At 36.6% G+C, this 21,318-nt stretch overlaps 2 protein-coding genes across 48 annotated transcripts in view; one reads left to right on the top strand and one right to left on the bottom strand.

Annotated features, from left to right (window-relative positions):
* Nucleotides 1-21,318, bottom strand: part of PTPRD (protein tyrosine phosphatase receptor type D) — a 1,031,962-nt gene that overhangs the window by 399,602 nt on the left and 611,042 nt on the right. For all 47 annotated transcript variants that reach the window (XM_085529953.1, XM_085529959.1, XM_085529949.1 and 44 more), the window contains one exon: nucleotides 15,637-15,680. The gene's annotated coding sequence lies outside the window, so the exon portion shown is untranslated. The remainder of the gene's footprint in view (nucleotides 1-15,636; nucleotides 15,681-21,318) is intronic.
* Nucleotides 1-21,318, top strand: part of LOC107306110 (uncharacterized) — a 92,037-nt gene that overhangs the window by 66,067 nt on the left and 4,652 nt on the right. The gene's annotated exons all lie outside the window — the stretch shown is intronic.

The following is a 21,318-nucleotide window of genomic DNA, read 5'->3' as shown; positions in this document are numbered from 1 at the left end:
TTGAGTAAGTATAACATTTAAATATTCCTTGAAATAGAATTTCTGGGAACTGTTAGTTTAGGAAAAATACATTAAGATTATTGTTATTATTATTATCATTATTATTATTACATTTAATCTTTAAAAGATATGTATTCATTATATTTCATTAAAATGTCATGGGAAAAATGAAACAGGAACAAATAATATGTTCTTGTATTTGGTAGTCAAATATGTATATATATTAAAACTGAGAATATCTGCAGCTAAGTACCCAAAGAATCATTTTATATAGAAGCTAAAATTCCACTCATCATCTCAGCTATAAGACAACACTGTATTCTATGAAGAAATACATTTAATATAAACAAGTATTAAAAAATAATAATTCTGAAAAAAAAATATTTTGACTTTTTAGTGAAATTATAATTCTTTTAAATCTATTTTTAGGAAGGAAGAATCACCTACAAATACATGAATATGGAAACAACCTTCATATTTTAATTTACAGCTAAATGTACAAACAAAATAGTATGCATACATCTGGTTAGATGCTGGAAAAAAATTATAGCTTGAAAATTAATTATACATCATTTATGTCTCTTTCAAATTCAGTGTGCATTTATTTGGTATCTGAACTGAAAGAAATGATCACTTAAATGCAGTGTTGAGATACCACTGCTGCTTTGGTATGGAAACTATTAAGTGCTAGCACAAGGAGTCTTTTCTCCTATGAGAACGTAACAGCTTACACTGTAGCAATCAAGACACCTGCATCCACTTCACCCATCCTAACATGAGCATAGCAGTACTAGGAAGCATGAGAGCACAGAAGCTTACTCTCATCTGCAAGCATTATGCCTGTTCCAGCAAAGCAGGCTATAAGCTAACAATCCACGATACTTTTCAGAGCTTAGTAGCTCAGGGACAACACTGCATGAAGATGCTAGACATCCTTTAGGAACAAACAAGACCACCCTCTGCACTGTGCCACATGGACTTTCTGGCAGACTGTTCTGCCAGTGAAACATCTCTGACATTGTGATCATCCACTCTTTTCAAATTTCATAGTGAAATAATTGTACATTTATTTGAAGATTACTGATTACCTCTTTAAAAAGCAGATGAATTTTATAACCAGAAACACTGACATTCAAGACTTCCATGTCATTTGTGTTGACACTGGCAGACACCTAATCTTCAACTCTGATAACTAAGTTCAAGGACCATTTCTATGAGCATCTTATATAATCTTTTTGAAAATGATGTGCTCATGCAAGGTCGAATACTTATTACAAAGGTGAGTAATTTATCATAAGGAAATTCTTAAAATTAAGATCATATTTTCTCAAGCTATTTCCCCAAAGTTACATGTTATAAGAATTAGTAAAGTTTGTTATATTTTTAAAATGTTATAAAAAAATCCAATTATGAATTGATTTTAAAATAATGGAAGCTATCAGAAAAATAACAAAGACAAAAACAACAAAAACACCAACAAAACACCTTGCAAGTACTGAACACTTTTAAATGAAATATATTTTACAGAAAATTTGCTTATTATCCAAGCTTGATTCAAATGTTCTCCCTTCAGGTTAAAACATAAAATAAAATAAAATACCTTAATCCACTGAGTTTATCAGCTATGTGTATAATTATAAATTATATAAGCATTAAGATCAGACATACTTTAATCAGTCTTTTAATGAATATTTAAAGAAGTACAGTAGTTGTTTGTTTTTTTTTTTTTAACTTCTAGGCAGTCATTCTGGCAAAATAGCATCAGTAATTATAGAAGGTTAGAGGACAGGAAGTATTTCATATAACAGGAACATATAAATAACAGTGCAAAACTAATGTGGATTGGATATTCATCTAAATTTTGTGTATACAGTGGCAGTATTAGGACTGGACATTTGTTTTAATCCTAGTACTAATATCACCAGTATATAGGAATTGTATTTGTAGTTGCAGTCAGGTGTTCCTCTTTATTCTAATCATAACTGTGTACTGGTCGATCATTTTTCATGGATACTTTAGTGAATACTTTCCTGCAAGCACAAAGCCTTTAGCTGAAAAGTACATTCATAATCAGAGCCAGAGGTATGACTTGATAGTGATATTCTCTTGTTAATTGCCTGAAACAAATTAACTTGCTTCCTATGTAATGAACTGAATGCCTAGTCATTTCCCTACAGTGAACAACATATAACCTAAATTTTAGAATGAATAAGAAAAATAAAATTAAAAAATTAAATATGCTGTAGAAGCAAAATATTAGCATTACTACTGTTAGAGGAAGCTACATACATTTTTAGTGATAAGGAAGTATAAGTTTTGAAATCGTGCCTCATCTGTAAGTGAAGTAGCAAAGAGAAAAGGACACACAGACAAGAAAAACAACTAATATAAGAATATTAAAACTAGTCAGTAGGTCCATCCTTTTCCCTGTGGTTCATAACTCAGTTTCAGCCATTCTTGTCAGCTGTAACTCCAAATAGGAGGCAGTCCTGCCTGCCACCAGGAAAACAACCATACTGACACCATGAAATTGATGCTTCTATGATCACTAATTTTTTTTATTAACTACATGGCTAATACTCACAAACCTTGAAGTCAAGATGTGCAACATGAAAGATGCAGAGACCATCATTTATTCTGACCCCCTGTCACAATAAGTGAGATCAAGGAGTGTGAGATTAATATAGAATAGGGCATGAAAATTCTTTTTAATTATTTTGCTGACAAAGCAAAACCTGAGAAAATGAATTGTTATATCTTTTCCCTGCTGGGAAAATGAGTCCAACTTCTGAAGTTAAACACGACCTAACCAAATCCTCCTCCAGAGAGCCTGGAACACAAATATTTATTGAAATCTTCTGTGAAATGGTTGCTGTTTGAATAACTGTTCCAGGACTTTATACTTCCGATATTTATTATTATTTTTCTAAGGTTGACAAGACATTAAGACATTTTCTTTTATTCTAATATAAAGATTTTCACTTTCTTAATAGTGTTAACACCTGAATATATATATATATATAGCTAATATAGTGTGTATATATATATGTCCACATGTCTGTGTTGTAATAGTTATTAAAAAAATAAAAGAAAATTGGAATTTGAATTAAGTGCATGACATCACCTTGAGAGTGAGTAGGCGTTCATGAGAAGAAGTGGGGTACCTCTTTGCTAAATGATTGAAGTTAGTTTTGAAACCTTTTCAGTAGAAATTGTTTGAAGCCCAGTAGAAATGCTGCACACATTTTTTCTTACAATTAGAACTCTGTAGCACTCCAGCTGGAGTCTTTGCTAGACTTCTAATGCTATAAGTACTTCCCTCTTTTGAAAATATTTTACCTGATCCCTACCAGAAATACTTTTTTTTTTTTTTTTGGCCAGAACAAAGACAAGACCTTGAATGGTCTTCTCTTGTTATTAGGTTTCACATTCTCTGGATGATAATATTATCTGGATGATAATCCTTCTACCTCAGACACTTTTTAACAGTTACAAATCTTGAATCACAGATTACTTGCTTCAGTATACATGCTAGTTTATACAGAACTGGAACAAAATGGTTACAAGAACAAGAATGGATCTCTAAATGAATTAATAGTAAAATCAGCATTAAAATATATCATTAAACAAACTAATAATTATCAGTTTGATTGCTTTGAAGAAGTCATCTGAACTAAAGACTGTGATTACGGAAGGATAAAAACATAGTTCAATAGCAGCATCCAACCAAGAGAAACAATAAGCTAAAAGTTTAAACATATTATTAAAACGCACAGTGCCCACAGCAAGAGAGCAGGACTTGCAACATTAATTGCTGGTGTCTAGACCATAATTTGTTTTTAGTACCCAGAAATTTAATCCACCCAAAAAAGAAAATAGCTTATTAATGACAGGTTTAATAAAGCTTGTATGCAATCAGTCCCCAACAAGTTCAGAATCACAGCTTCAAGTAATTTTCTGTATTATAAACACAAAAGTTACATGTCAGTTTAATTTAGAGCTACTGGAATCTGTGGATTCTGTCTTGCAACTACATAATCAACACTAATTTAGTGCTTAAATGAAATACCCAGCTGATGTCCTTTAAAATATCTTCAGTAAGATATTTAATACTCATACTCAATCAAAAAATTGAAGAATTTATACCTGCCAAAAAATGGCAGAATTTAAATATTCACTGAAATGAAAACTACACATACACAAATGCAAATTAGTACAATCCTTATCCTACTGAGAACTCAGCTCTGTGTCTCCTTGTGTGGGAAATTTCCCACTGAACATAAATGAGTATGACGAACAAAATTTCTACCTTACATGTACGATCATATATTCAAAACTGAATAATTAACACTTGAATGACTAAAGAAACCACTTGTTCATGCCTCCATGTAAAATTTGACATAAAGAGAATTTAAGAATTTAAAGGCTGTGGTTAATGGTTCTGTATCAGGGTGGAGGCTGGTCACAAGTGGAGTCCCTCGGGATAATTTTGGGACCAGTGCTCTTCAACAGCTTCATCAGTGATATAGATGATGCCACTGAATGCATCCTCAGCAAGTTTGCAGATGACACCAAGCTGAGAGGTGCAGCTGCTACACTGAAGGGAAAGGAAGCCATCCAGAGGGACCTCAGCAAGCTGGAGAAGTGGGCACATGTGCACCTAAGGAGGTTCAACAAGGCCAAATGTAAAGTGTTGCAGTTGGGCTGGGGCTAGCCCAGGCTGGGCAACAAACCCCTTGAGAGCAGCCCTGTGGAGAAGAACTTTGGGGTCTTGGTAGACAAGAATATGGACATGAGCCATCAGTGTTCACTTGCAGCCCAGAAAACCAACTGTGTTCTGGGTCTGCATTAAAAAATGGGTGGCCATCAGGAAGAGGGAGGTGATTGTCCCCTTCTACTCAACTCTTGTAAGGCCCCATCTGGAGTACTATATCCAGGCCTGGGGCCCGCATCACAGTAAAGATGCAAAGTTAATGGAATGAGTCCAGAGGTGGGCCATTAAGATTATCAGAGGGCTGGAGAACCTCTCTTCTGAAGAAAAGTAGAGAGAACTGGGCTTGTTTAGCATGGAGAAGAGAAGGCTCCAGGGAGACCTCACTGTGGCCTTCCAACACTTGAAAGAAGTGTATAAACAGAAGGGACAATGGCTGCTTATGAGGTGGATAGTGAAAGGACAATGGGGAGATGGTTTTAAACTGAGATGGGAGATTTAGGTTAGATTTTGGGAGGAAGTTTTTCACTCAGGGGTTGGTGACACACTGGCACAGGTTGCTCAAGGAGGCATCAGATTCCCAATCCCTGGAAGCATTCAGTACAAATCTTGATGTGGCTCTGTGCAGTCTGGTCTGGTGATTGATGACCCCGCAATTAGCAGGGGGTGTTGAATCCAGATAGTCATTGTGGTCCTTTTCAACCCAGGCCATTCTCTGTTTCTATGATTCTATAATTCTGTGGTAATTACATACAAGGTCAAGCAGTATGCTATAATGAACTAACAAATAATATGGAAAATGGCATCTCTTGATATTTGTTTTCATTCTTGTGTATTTATTTATATGAAGACTTTGTGGTTGGTTCCAATCATTTTACTTGAAAAAGGCACAAAACATGACTTTTTAATAAAAAAGTCTGAAGTCCTTTCCTACCTCATTTTTATCTGATAAAACAATCTCTCAGTAAATATCAAGTCAAAGTCCAGCTATCATCCCTTCTGTAGGCTAGTGATATTGTTTACAGATTATTTTTCAGTACTAGATTTCCGTTAGACATTTAGATGAATATAGAAGGAATAAAATGTCTATAAAATATTACTGCATTACTGCATTACTTTTATATAATAATCATAAGAATCCTTTATTTTTTTTTTTTTCTTTCAGAAGACAGTGAAGAAATGTTTTATCAGATCATTCTAGGATGCTAAATTAGTTTAAATTAGGGAAAACAATGGAAAAAAATATTAAAGTTCTTTATTCCAACATATTTTTTACGAAATGTCTGGACTCCTTTTGTGTGAATGCAACTCATGTGGAAATATTTCCTGGTTAGGATAACATTAAAACACTCATAGAAAGTAAACACAGTTCTACAAAACTTTTTACTTTTCAACTTTTCCATCTTTCTTTGGATAATAATACTATAATTTTAGGGGCTTGTTTGGATCTATCTTCATTTAATTTCTTTGAGCTTCCACATATTTGAAAATAGCTCATTGGCTCTACTCTTCCAGAATTAGAATAAAAGATTCTCTAAGGTGTGCATCACTTATCACTCCACAAAATTTTAATTCACCCTCAAATGTGCTATCTTTCTAAAGCAATAAATAAATAAACAAACAAATAATGAAAGCAACATAAAAACAAGTGAATTTTTACTACTCCACGTACAACATTTACAACAATTCATAAATAATAGTAGTAATAACAATAAAGCAAAGAATAGCATTGTTTTAAAAACTGCCTTGTTTTTGTAGTCTTAGTGCTGTAAGCTATGGAGATTAGTATTTTCTCCAGTCAATATTAGCCATTTCATCTACATGTGAAAATTAGGAAGTAAATAATAACATTTATCAAGTTTGATTCTATTTTCTGAAACATATTATGACAAGTTATTGTTCCAGAGTTTTATCTTCTAGCCAGCCTTAACTTAAAAAAAAAAAAAAAAAAGATAAGTGAGTATAGAACTCATTGAAGTGACTTTCTAAAACAAAGGTACATTACTGGAGGTTAAAGAAAAAGAAACTGATGATGTTCACCTGGACAAGGCTTTTAATATTGTCCCTCACCACACTGCTATCGCTAAATTGGAGTATGATGGATTTGAAGACTGAACTATTAGGCCTATAGAGAATTGGTTAGATAGCCATAGCCAGAGGATTGACAGCAATAGTTCTGTGTTCAGGTGTAGGTCGGTCGTTAGTGGTGTCCCTCAGGGATCTGCTTTGGGAGAGGTGCTCTTCAGCATCTTTATCAATGACGTAGGGAATTTGTTCAAGTGTACCCTCAGTAAGTTTGCTGGTGACACCATCCTGAGTGGTGCAATTGACACAATAGAAAGGAGGGACACCATCCAGAGGGACCCAGAAAGGCTCAAAAACTCAGTACATGGAGAGTCTAATGATGTTCTATAAGGCCAAGTAAAGGCTGTTGCACTTGGATCAAGGCAGTCCCAGACATGAGTACAGACAAGGAGAGGAACTCATTGAGAGCAGTCCTGTGGAGAAGAACTTCTGGGTCCAGATGGATGAAAAGGCAGATATGGATAAATAGTGTGCACTTGCATTCTGAAAGGCCAATGGTATCCTGGGCTGCGTGAGAAGACAGGTTTTCAGCAATGAAAGGGAATTGATTGTCCTCTTCTACTCTGCTTTTGTAAGGTCCCACCTGCAGTATAGTGTGCAAGTCTGGGGAACTTGGTTCAGAAATGATGCCGAGCTGTTGGAATGCATCAAGATGAGGGCCATGAAGATGATCAAATAGCTGAAGCACCTGTTCTATGAAGACAAGTTGTGAGAATTTGGCTTGTTTAGTGTGGAGAGGAAGGGGCACCAGAAAGACCTTGCTGCAGCCTTTCATTACTGGAAGGGAGCTTAGAAACAGGAGAAGGGACAACTTTTTGTGCAATGTGATAATTAAAGCAGAAGGGGGAATGGATTTAAACTAAAAGAGGAGATTATGTTAGGAGGAAATTTTTTACTCAGAAAGTGGTCAGATTCTGAAACAGGTTGCCAAGAGAGGTTGTGCATACCCCACCACTTAAGACATTAAAGGCTAGATTGGATGAGATCCTGGGCAGCTTGATCTAGTGTTTGACAACCCTGCCCACAGCAGGGGAGTTGGAACTAGATAGTCTTTAAGGTCCTCTGCAACCTAAGCCATTCTATGATAAGATGTTGTACCCAATTCCTCTACTGATATCCAGAGGTACAAGAAGGAAGATCATCAAGGCCAACCCCTTTGCTTAAGCATTTTTCTTAACACATATCTCACAGGAAACATCTAGAGGAGTCTGGAATATATTGAGTGGAGGAGACTCCACAGTCTCTCTGAGCAGCCTCTTCCAGTGCTCTTTCACACTCACAATTAAGTATTTCTTTCATGTGTTCTATGGAAATTCTTTTATTGCAGTTTTATTCATTGTTCCTATTCTGTCACTGAAAGGAATCTCTCCTCTTCCACTTGACTCCCACACTTTAGATATGTACAGGCTATGGTGAGATCATCTCCCAGCCTTTTGTTCTCCAGTGTAAATAATCCTTTCCTCATATGAGAAATACTCTAGGACATTATTTTTGTGGCAATCTGCTGGACTCTCAATAGGGCAATCCTGTCTTTTCTTGCAGTGAGGAGCATAGTAGTTTTCAATTGGACAAAACATTTCTGATGTGGCCTCACACAAAGAGGATCACCTCCCTTGACCTGCTGGCTTTACTCTTCTTGATGAACCCCAGGATATCATTGGACCTCTTGGCCACAAGGGCTTGATGCAGGCTCATGGCCAACCTGTTATACACCAGGATCCCAAAGTTCCTCTCCTAGCTTTTACCCATGAGGTCATTCCCTAAGCTGTACTAATGCATACTGTTATTTATCCCCACGTACATGACTCTTCACTTGTTCCTGTTGAAGCTCTTCAGGTTCCTCCCCATCCAGCTCTCCAGCCTTTCTTGTTCTTGTTTAATGGAAGCACAGACTTCTGATGTGTCTGCCATTTCTCCCAGTTTTGTATCATCTGCAAACTTGCTGAGGAATAACTCTGTTTCTCCATCCACATTATTAATGGTAATAATGAAAAGACCAGACCTTGTACTGAATGGGGAACACCACTAGTTACACATCTGTGAAAGACAAAACTGTTTTTCTCATTTGTTAAAAAACTTGCTTTTTGAGGCCTTTCTGGTGATAAAGACTCACAACTGCAAATTACGCAGGGGAGTGAGTGGTGTCACCATGCCACAGTACCTTTATTTATAATTGCAAAGATAAGAAGAAGCAGGACAAGCAGCCTTTTCTGGGGGTGTGGCTTGAAGAAGCTGACCACTGCAAAAGGTGATAATGCTTGTGCATGGCAGAGAAGGCACCAGTCCCTGATGGCTTATCTGTTGGGCCAGATATGTCATACTAACAGAGAGAAAAGAATAAGAAAAAAAAACACCTTAGTGGAATGGGGGATAAAAGGACCACATAAAACTAAGGACTTCGTAGAAGATCTCCCAAAGTAACCTTTGACAGAGACTTCCCTGAGGGTAAAACCTCTTTGGAAGAACCAACCCAAGCCTGCTTGCTGCTAAGCTTTCTGACTTTCTCCCATCCCCACAGTGACCAGATGTGTTCCTGAGGTCAATGGATGAACTATGAACCACACTGGACCCACGGTGGTGATTATCTCTCTTCTTCTTTCTACTAAGACTCCTTGCTTTTTATTTCTTATCCCTTTTCTATTGCCCATCTTCCCTTTCTCATCTCCCTAAGCAACTGGGATTTGTGATAAAGTGGTAGGGCTAACATTTGGCCCTTTGTGTCTTAATCTTGCCATTGGGTACACATATATTTAAAGAATCTCTTCTTCCTATAAATTGGAGCGAGACAAGGTCTACAACTAGATGATGATCCTTTTATCACTATCCTCTGAGCTCTACCAGTTAGCCAGTTCGCTACAGACTTCACTGTCCTCTCATTTATTTTGTGCTTAACTAAGCTTCTTTGCAAGGAGGTAGCAGGAGAAAGTGTCAAATATCTTGCAGAAGTCAAGAAATACAACATCCATTGCTCCCACCTATCCCAGTTATAACATCATAGAAGTCTATCAGATTTGTCAAGCATGACTTCTCCTTCATGAACCCATGCTGACTACTACTGTTAACAATATTTTCTTCAATTCCTTGGAGATGGCATTTAGAACCCACTGTTTTCCCGTGGATGGAAGTGAAGATAAAGTTTAGCTAATTTTAGTAAATCATCTGTATTGGAATTGTCAGTGCTTTCATAGGACATATTACTTTATCTACTACAAAATGCAGACTTTGAATATTACCTCACTGTATAGATATATATTTTATATAGAGATATATGTATTGTATATAAATATATATATATATATTTCACAAGGCTGTCATACAAGCAAAGGTTGCTGCACTTTAGAAATCTTGGTGTCCTTTGATCTCCATAATCTCTTTCTACATAATATGCACTTTACTATAATAAGTAAATTGCAGGCTCTCAAAATCAGACAGAGAAGAAAGAACTATTGCTAGAAGGAGCAGAGGGTCTTATGGAATAAGCAGAAAATTGGCCCACAGTCATCATGACACCTAATTTCAGTTGACTATACTGTCGTAAATTTTGTTCAAAGTTAGTTCAGTATAGCTATTTAATATACTTGGAAAACAAAATATTATTTACAACTACATTTTCCTTCAATGTGAAGCCACTGACCATCTTCTACTAGGACTCTTCCTTCAGCAAAACTTTGTTGTCCTACTTTGTCCTGCAGACTGTTTAGTAAAGAGGTTTCTGTTGTTTCCAAGCAACAACAATCCACTTTAAATATGCTAGTCAATTAGCTTTAGACACCATCTTTCACATTTGTCTCTCTTGTTTCTTACTGACTTGAAGCATAAGAATACAGGTAAGGAAAGAGAGAAAGAGAAATGGAGGGTAAAATTTAAAATAAAGCCCTGAATTAACCAGGTTTGACATTATTAAGTATCACTTCCTGCAGATAAATACTGTCTTCTTACAGATTTTGTCCAAGAGTACAGTGTGGTGTATCCAAGATAGGAAAAACAGAATTGTACCCAGTAAATGCAAATACGGAAAATAAGAATAGAATTCAAGACAGGAGATTAGCTTGGTTGTGAAAACTGGTTGTGATAACATCAGCTACTCTCATTTCACTGAGTGTTTTCATATTGACACATTTAAAGTAATTTCTTTCCGCGGATTCAAATCAAATCAAATCAAAACAAAATAAAATAAAGAATATCCCATAAAACCAAATCAATCAGTGCAATATAATTATTAGAGAGGATAATAAAAAATGACTTTCCCATTCAAACAATAAATGATCAGTTGAATTTAGATCACAGTGGGATATCTCATGTAAGTGGCTTATTCCTATTAATCTGTCTCTATCATTTTTTTCTCTACCAGGTTCATAAGCTCTATTTTATTCCCAAAGTTTGTTGTTGTTGTTGTTGTTGTTGTTTTGTTTGTTTGTTTGGTTGGCTGGTGAAGACAGTTTTCTCTCTTATCTGTAACAGTTTAAGCACTTATTTTTGTGCTCACACACCACATTGAGTATACTAGTAGTATTTTAAGAGAAAATTCAATGTTTGAGGAAAATAAATAAAAAAAACAAACAAAAAAACACCCAAATAATAATAATAATTATATATATATGTGTGTGTGTATGTGTATTCAAGCAAAGGAAAATCAAGGAATTCACTCTCTACCTCCCATCAGCACATAGATGTTTAGCCATTTCCACGGAAACAGGGCTTCTTTATGCAAAGCTGTTACTTGAGAAGACAAAAAACACAATTCTGTAACTCTATCCCTATTTCTAGTGTCACGGGTTAAGCGAAAATCTACCTGCGCCCGTGACAGGGGGACAGCTGGCCTGCAGGGCCGCTGCCCAAAAGGAAAGGGAAAAAGGGAAAAGGGAAAAGAAAAACAGCGGCAACGATCTAAGGAGGCACAATTATTTACTAAATACTATATCAAAATACAGGATAACACAATATAATACAGTATAATTGAAACTAAGGCTAACAAATCAAGAAAAATAGAGAGAGATTGAGTTCTGAAACCAAGAGGCCTACTGTAACTCTAGGCAAAATGGCTGGAAGGCTCCCACACGCTCCCCCTTGGCTGCCAGGATTCAAAAGAGGGTAGTCCAGCCTGGGAGTGAGATTATGTAGTGTCCTGGTCCCATGACTTACCCCTGACCGTGATGTTCTCTGGGATGTGTATCCTTCTGTGAGCTGCACATTCGGTAAAATTATCCATGCTTTACATGATGTTATGATGTGGAATACTGATTGCAAAATTACAAAATTACAAAACCATGACACCTACTTTTCTCAGTTGTAATTGCTGAACATGTGGTACAGGACAGCCCTTTATTCAGTTAGGGTAATCCTGTTCTGGCTGTGATCCTTCTCAGCCTTCTTCCATTGTGCACCATCACTGGAAGAGGCTCAGTTGGAAACAAATACTTTGACTCTGTGCAAGCACTTCTCAGCAATTTTATGACAAGTCTAGAATACAGTGTCATATGAGCTGGTACAAAACTAGAAACTATCATAGCCAAAATGAGTACAGTGACATAAAGTATAAAGTTACATAAAAATGGAGAATCTAGAAATACTTTAAAGGATATGACTGGTGAGTTCTTTAACTCACTAGCTATATTTCTGTATATTACTTTCAAATCGATAGCATATCATTCATGGTGTATCATAAGGGCAAAAATGGCCACAGATCTTTGTATCACAATATTCTATTGAATATTGAGTATCTGATAATTAAAAGTATGGAAAGAGTAAGAATAATTGGTAGTGATACTACTACTTCTGGGCCTAAATCAACACAACTGCACCTTAGGTATATTCTCAAGATATAGTATATTTACTTCTTTATGGATTTTTTTCTCTTCACGTTTCTTCTGGCTTCCTCTTGAGATTATAAATAACACTGTATCCATACCAACTTGTTGCAAGGAGTGTCACAGCTTTTCTATAAACTGTATTTATTTTGTACCATGCAGTTGTCACTTTCAGTTTTTGGACGTGAGTTTTCTTACTGGAAGAAAAAGATAATTTATTGTTCCCTTCTGATTTTCTTCAAGCCAGATGTCATTTTATGGAGCTTTGTCTGGGCATCCTTAGATGATCTCTTTTTTTGATTGAAGGATACTAAATATGTAGATATTTCTCATAAAATAATTTTCTTATTGTGATTCTCTTCCTTTCCTTTCCTTTCCTTTCCTTTCCTTTCCTTTCCTTTCCTTTCCTTTCCTTTCCTTTCCTTTCCTTTCCTTTCCTTTCCTTTCCTTTCCTTTCCTTTCCTTTCCTTTCCTTTCCTTTCCTTTCCTTTCCTTTCCTTTCCTTTCCTTTCCTTTCCTTTCCTTTCCTTTCCTTTCCTTTCCTTTCCTTTCCTTTCCTTTCCTTTCCTTTCCTTTCCTTTCCTTTCCTTTCCTTTCCTTTCCTTTCCTTTCCTTTCCTTTCCTTTCCTTTCCTTTCCTTTCCTTTCCTTTCCTTTCCTTTCCTTTCCTTTCCTTTCCTTTCCTTTCCTTTCCTTTCCTTTCCTTTCCTTTCCTTTCCTTTCCTTTCCTTTCCTTTCCTTTCCTTTCCTTTCCTTTCCTTTCCTTTCCTTTCCTTTCCTTTCCTTTCCTTTCCTTTCCTTTCCTTTCCTTTCCTTTCCTTTCCTTTCCTTTCCTTTCCTTTCCTTTCCTTTCCTTTCCTTTCCTTTCCTTTCCTTTCCTTTCCTTTCCTTTCCTTTCCTTTCCTTTTTTTTTTTTTTTTTATTTTTTTTTTTCCTCAGGGAGTATCACTTCACATTGATTACACACTAAATTTAGATGTTTTATAATATGTTTAACAGCGTCAAATGTTCTGAAAATTGTCAAATATACATTATAGACTACAGATTCTATATTATATAGAACAAACAATAAATTGTCAAGCTGTCTGTAGAGTTATAAAATAATTACAATTTTTCTGTAATGCTTTACTAGCTTTATAGTGTTTTCTCATTAAGGACTGATCCACTTCCCAACCAACTCAATAGATACGTTGATTTATTCATTAAAAAAAAAAAAAAAAAAAAAAGCCATGTCATGTGTTTGACAGTCATATTACGTTATGAAACATGGGTTAAAAAAAAAAAATAAAAAGATTTTTTTCAAATGTGTATAACTAATAGAATGCTTTCTTACATGAATCAGTGAGTTGCTTTCCAGTCTTACTTTGCTTATTTATTTGTACAGTGTTTATTTATTCACTGTGCAAAGGCTAGTATGAGGCACTGCACAAAAGAGTCACTAGAAATGTATTTTACTGTCAATATTGTTAATAAACCAGCTCATTCCGTACATTTCCTGCATAATTTATAGCACACCTTTAGAGTTACACTCTAGGAATAAGACTTTCCTTTTTCCAAGACAAAAAAATCTCAGCTATGATCTCAGTCTTCCCCCTCAGGACTTGCATACAAGATTTTATTAGAAAATCTACTAATCCTAACACTATGCCCTACTTTTCAACTAGAAGAACCTTTCTGAATTTCAACAGGGATACACTTTCCACGGCATATCACAGGATCACAGAATCGTAGGGGTTGGAAGCGAACTCCAGAGATCATCAAGTCCAACCCCCCCACCAAGGCAGGTTCCCTGCACTGGGTCACACATGTAGGTGTCCAGGTGGGTCTTGATTTCTCCAGAGAAGGAGACTCCACAACCCCCTGGGCAGCCTGTTCCAGTGCTCCATCACCCTCACTGTAAAGAAGTTCTTGAGCACATTCATGCAGAACTTCCTACGCACCAGTTTCTGGCTGTTTCTCCTTGTCCTGCTGGCTCATGGCCAACCTGTTGCCCACCAGGACACCCAGGTCCCTCTCTGCAGAGCCCCAGCCTGTACTGATGCATGTAATTATTCCTCCCTAGGTGCAAGACTCTACACTTGCTTTTGTTAAAACTCATCTAGTTTCTTACTGCCCAGTTTGCCAGCCTGTCCAGGTCTTGCTGAATGGCAGCACAGCCTTCAGGTGTGTCAGCCTACCCTCCCAACTTCTTATCATCAGCAAACTTGCTGAGGGTGGCCACTATCCCCTCATCAAGGTCATTGATGAAGATGTTGAACAAGACTTGACCCAGCACCAACCCCTGGGGAACACCACTAGTTACAGGTCTCCAACCGGACTCTGCACCACCAGTGCCAACCACTGTGCTCTGCCAGTCAGCCAGTTCTTAACCCACCTAACTGTCCACTCGTCTATCCCACACTTCCTTATTTTTTTTTATGAGGATGTCCTGGGAGACAGTACAAAATGCCTTGCTGAAATCAAGGTAGGCTACAACCACCACTCTCCCCTTATCCACCCAGTCAGTGACAACATCATAGAAGGCCACCAGATCGGTCGAGCATGACCTCCCCTTGGTGAACCCATGCTGATTACTACTGATAACCTCCTTTTCTACCAGTCATCTGGAGATGGCATCCAGCACAAGCTGTTCCATCACCTTTCCAGGGACAGAGGTGAGGCTGACTGGCCTGTAATTACCTGGATCTTCCTTCTTGCTCTTTCTGAAGACTGGAGTTACATTGGCTATCCTCCAGTCTTCAGGCACCTCCCTCACAGAGGTTCAGCAGTTACCTCCACCAGCAGTCACCTCCACCTCCACACACATTCTCAGTACTCGTGGATGCACCCCATCAGGTCCCATGGATTTATGAACATTGGTGTTGCCTAAGCACTTGCAGACCACCTCTTCCTTGACTAAAGGGAATAAATGTATGAAAATATGAAATACTACCAAACAGAAGGAAGTCTGTGGTTTATGTATGAAAAAATCTGATCCAAAAGAATAGTTTCCATATAAATAAGTACTGTAACAATATACACTGTGATATCTTACTTTGAGTCTTTCTTGATTTTGCCACTGTCCAACAATTTTCTCACCTGAGGAAAAATGGAAGGACAAAATAAAATGTTGTAAAATGCGTAACTGTATTAAAGAATTAAAATTTAAAAAATTATCACAAGCATGATCCATTTTTCTGGTGTTTTTACTCCAATTGTAGGGAAAATTCTGTGTGATAAAAAACTAATCCATATCAGCAAAGATTACAATTCAGCTTTGATCAAAACATGCTTCCTTTGTTTTCAATCTATGTAATAGTAACTCAGAGCAATACAAAAGACTGTAATTCCAGTTATGTCTTTAAATATATATATATTTAGTCTTTTCCATTATGGAGATACGGACATTGATTTTGACAGCCTGTAGTAAAATAAATACTTTCTGCACATTTGTTACTTAGAAACTACATACTTGTTCTTTGCATGTAACCAATACATACTTTTGATTTCAAATCTAAATTGAGAAAACTCAAATATGAAAATAGAGACAGAGTAGAGAATCAAATCCAGTATTCACTGAAGGCAAAGAAAAAATCTTACAGACACTCCTGAGAATTTTGGAGGCAGCCCTTAAGGAGGAATTGCACATAAAAGGTGCAGGTTCTTCCTATTAAGCAGGTATGTTGGCTTCCAAATTACAAAGCATCCATCACAATAAAGACACAGAGACAGAATTTCTTCAGTATACACTCCTGTTCTGAGGAGAATTTCAAGGTCTAAAAATCAGTACTCTTGCTAATTTAATTGAAAATATTTGCAGAAAAATTCCCATAATTTTGGTAAATAAATAAAGGGAAAGGACTTTGGAGATTTTTTTTTTTTTTTGGTTTCAGTTTTTTTGGTTTGGTTTTTTGTTTTTTTGTTTTTTTAAATAACACCATTAGAGCCTGTGCTGGTTAGAAATCTTTCCTTGTGTTTATTTTCCACAGCATAGGATTTATTAATCCTCATTTTTTTTTTTTTTTTTTTTTACTGTGTTCTCAGTCAATCTCAAAAGAATATGAATATAGGGACATGATTTTACTGGCCACAGTTATGAGCAATTAAATTCTTTGATTAAATGACTACTTCACACACTTTACAAAAAACAAAACCAATCAAACTATATAAAACAAATGCAAACAACAAAAAACCCAAAAAAACAAAAACAACAACAAAACCTCACTAGTATATGTATTCAGTTTTCCTCAGTGAAGACCAATATTTTTTTAAATTCTAGAAATCTAAGGCATACTGTGAAAACTCAGTTGGTGAATGGTGAAAGCCTGTGCTGAGAAGTGGAAGTGACTTCCTTTTATGCATTTTCACTCTCCAGTTGTACAGCAGTTGGGAGAAGGCTGACTTATGTGTATTATGTTCTTCTGGACCTCAGGCTGGAACCCTGCCCTTAGCTAGCAAATAGCTGTGCGCAAATTCTACATACAAAGTGCTGCCTTCTCCCATATTCTGCCCATAGGGCTGGCCAAAGAATAAGAATGAAGAGAAGAGATATGGTTAAAGCCATTTTCTGCTAATTTTGTGGGACAGGAAAATGGAAAGAAGATAATCAAGAGGAGTGAATCCAAGCATCTGCTCTCTATGCAGCAGATGCCCCAGGGTCCAAGAAGAGACACATCAACAGAATGTTTTGTATTGTTTGGTTCTTTGTAGTTTCATTTTTATTGGAATCTTATGTGCCAGGCCCAGCTCAACAAAATCCATTCACTCTTTGTTCATTTTCATCTGATCCTGGATCCACCTCTGATTCACAGATACTGAGGAGAATCAGATTTTATGTCTCCAAAATACTACTCATTTTCTTATTGTATTATAAAAGATATCTAGGAGAATAATATTATAAACTGGTATTCAGACTTCAATATTATATAATTTACCAATTTGCATACACTTCCATTTTTTGATTGTGAAATAAAATTAAAAGGTGAATGAACGATACATTTATGACATAATAATAAAATTTTTCGTCATACAAATTTTGAATCAGATTCCTCAACAGATAAAAACTCAGAGAATGGCAACACACTGAGTTCATACAAAAACAAAGAGTCAAAAGTTAAGACTACATTTAAATATATATATTCTTCAGTATTATATGGAGCATATTCAGAATATGTTAATATGGCTGCTGATTTGATTGCAGCATCTGTGCTTTCACCGAATGCATCCAGATTATCTAGTGAAACATGTAATTGAAAGCATATTTTACTACTCTAGCTGTTTCTTTCATCAGTAAGTTCAAAAGAGATTAAAAAAAATTATGCAATCCCCAAATACACCTTCCAATGTCTAATCTTAAAGCCAGATTTTGGAAATCCTTAAATGAATGAGTAATTTAGCATACACATATAGTAAAAGTGAAGCTAACAAGGTAAAAATCATAAATTGCACATGCTTTAGCTCCTTCAGCAATCATTTAGTAGCCAACAAGTGACTAACCATAGTGTCACACATGGTGGGTAAAATAATGTAATTGAGCTACAGTTTAAGGCATGGATTTCCATAAACATAAAATTAAATAATACAAGTGTATTAAAAATAGTTCTGTAGAAACCCATATTTTTTAAAAAAAGTAAATTAAATATTATTCCACTGAATAAATAAAATACTTAATGTGCAAATAGTAGGTACAGCCATTATTGTACTAGGGAGCTAGAAAGTAATTAATATAAAAGATGAATTCTCTTAGCTCTTCAAGAAATTCTGTTCCACTTGTCAAAATAGTCTCAAAGCACTCATTCAACTCTGTTCTGAGACCTGTGCTGCAGAAGAGGTTCAGTCAGAATTTGCCCTTTGGATGTTTATTTCTTATGAAGATCTTCCAGTAAAAATGATGTAATCTATTCTTTATAGCAGCCATTGGTCTTTACGCTCTCCTATTATCTCATATTTCAATAGTTCTCTTCCACTCTCGAGTCACTGCAATTACTATTTAAAAGAAATGTTATTTAGATTTGTAGCAGCTCAATTTCTTTATTTCTTCTATTCTCCTCTCATTAAAATACCCTTTTATTTCCCTTTCTTATCTCCTCTTCCTTCCAGTTTACCTCTGTGGCCCAGAAGACCAATGGTATTCTGCAGTACCAGAATCATCAAACCAGTATCATAAAGAGCGTGGCCAGCAGGGCAAGGGAGTTGATTCTCCCTCTCTAGTCAGCCCTTGTGAGGCTGCATCTGGAATACTGTGACCAATTCTGGGCTCCTCACTACAAAAAAAATCTGGTTGATCTCTTGGAGAGGATCCAGTGGATAGCCACAAAGATGATCAAAACCTGGAGTATCTCCTACATGAGGAAAAACTGGGAGACCTGGGACTCTTCAGCCTGGAGAATAGGAGGCTGGGAGATCACAGAATCACAGAATGACCTGGATTGGAAGGGACATCAAGGATCATGAAGCTCCAACCCCCCTGCCTGGCAGGGCCACCAAACTTCCATGTTTACTAGATCAGGTTGCCCAGGGCCCCATCCAACCTGGCCTTGAACACCTCCAGGGATGGGGCATCCACAACATACCTCTGCAGCCTGTTCCAGGACCTCACCACTCTCCTAGTAAAGAACTTCCCCCTAACATCCAACCTAAATCTTCTCTCTTTCAACTTAAAGCCATTTCCCCTTGTCCTACTATTATCAGCCCTTTCAAAGAGTTTACTCCCCTTCTGATTATAGGTACCCTTCAGGTACTGAAATGTTGCAATGAGGTCACCCCGCAGCCTTCTTTTCTCTAGGCTGAATAAGTCCAGCTCCCTCAGCCTGTCTTCACAGGGAAGGTGCTCCAGTCCCCTGATCATCTTTGTCGCCCTCCTCTGGACCCTCTCCAACAGGTCTCTGTCTTTGTTGTACTGAGAGCTCCACACCTGGACACAGTACTCCAGATGGGGCCTCACAAGAGCAGAGTAGAGAGGGACAATCACCTCCTTATCCCTGCTGGACACCCCTCTCTTGATGGAGCCCAGGATACTATTTGCTGTCCAAGCTGCAAGAGCACACTGCTGGCTCATGTTAAGTTACTAATCTAATAGGACCCCCAGGTCCTTCTCTGCCAAGCTACTCTCAAGGACTACTCCTCCAAGTCTGTACAGGTGCCTGGGGTTTTGTAATTTTTGCTATTGTTATTCCACATCTTAACATTATTTGGAGCACAGAGAAGAAGAACTACACATCCCAGAGGACCTCACGGTCAGAGAGGGAAATATGTCATGGAAGTGATGCTTGCTCGCTCTCTCTCACTGCCTGGCAGTGGCTGTGGGTGTGCCTCCAAGCCGTGGCACCTTCAGTTTCAAAGTAGGATTCGCAGCCCTCAGAAACCTTTCTCTCTTTCTCTTATTTTACTTATTAGCCTCAGTTTCAATTAGATTGTATTATATTGTGTTATCTTGCTTTCCAATATCATAGTTAGTAAACTAATTTTTCCTCCTTAGATTGTTCCTGCTGTTCTGTTTGGTTTCCTTGAGTCCAGTTTCCATCTCTCTACCCCTTCCCCTTTTTCATTCCCAATTTTTGGGAGTCAAGGGGCGCATGGACCTACTGTCCCTCTGTCGTGGACTTAGATTGACCTAGGTAACTCCATGACATTTAGGTATCAAGCAATTGACTTTACAATATTTTTGGAGAACAAAGTTTACTTCATGCAAATTCACAGTTACATTAAGGACCAGACTATCATAAATTTAGAACATAGTTTTTTGCCCTATAAAAGTCTGTAACTATTTTTAGCACCCAGTTACTTTCCTGACATGTAGAACACAGCAGAACTTTTCCACTTAATAAAAATGTATTTTTTTTTCCTTTTCCCTTTTTTCTTCCAAGAACATATCACCAGAATTTATGATTTAAAAATGTTTACAGTCATCTAAATGATTTATATTCTTCATCCTCTTACTGAATTATCTTGTCTGACATATTTTCAGTTTGCTGATTTTCCCCAAATCTAGCTATAATCAAGAAAAATCTCAGAACAGATTTTAACTATCCTTTCTTAATTTGGTAGATCATCTGTATCAGCAATTACATACATAAACAAACCTGGGTATACTGATTTAATATTCTGTCTTGACAATACCATATTTTTGATGTATGCATTTCATTATTTCATTATTTCATTATTTATTTATTTATTTTAAACTTCCATTTGGAATCTCAGGAACTGCTTTTAAAATCTGAATTAAAAAAAAATTATATATACATCTATTGCAGCAGAGACATCATAAGACTGGTTAGAAAACTTACTGAATGCAGTGGAATGATCTCCCTTAGTGTCTATAAAAGGCTTGAATTGGGACTTTAATCAGACTGGAAATGAATTAAAAAGCAATTTGCTATTTCACAGACATGCCAGCTATCTGTTCAAATAAGTTTTCTTACTGTTTCATTTTTAAAACCTGTAACAACCATACCTATTTTTCCCCAAAGTGACAAACTGATCACTCCTCTAATGTTATTTCTTTCTTCACAGATAAATCAGTCAGACCGAATTTATAGTGCAACATCTCTATTATTTCTAAGTGGTTCTAGAATATCTCTGCTTTTTTGAAGTATTTCTAACATTATGACACTTTTGATAAACTACTGTTTTATGGAACGTAACTTGTAAGATGAGGGCTTGCAGGGCACTCTTTGCCTGATGTGCATTAAATAATGAATATTCAAAATTTATAGTTTTAGTATTCTGAAGGTAAACA

This window comes from Coturnix japonica, chromosome Z (genome assembly GCF_054131305.1).
Source record: "Coturnix japonica strain WE chromosome Z, WE-NBRP24, whole genome shotgun sequence".
In the NCBI taxonomy this organism is placed as follows: Eukaryota; Metazoa; Chordata; class Aves; order Galliformes; family Phasianidae; genus Coturnix; species Coturnix japonica.
Note: the sequence above shows the minus strand (reverse complement) of the source record. Positions and strands in the feature narration are given on the sequence as shown.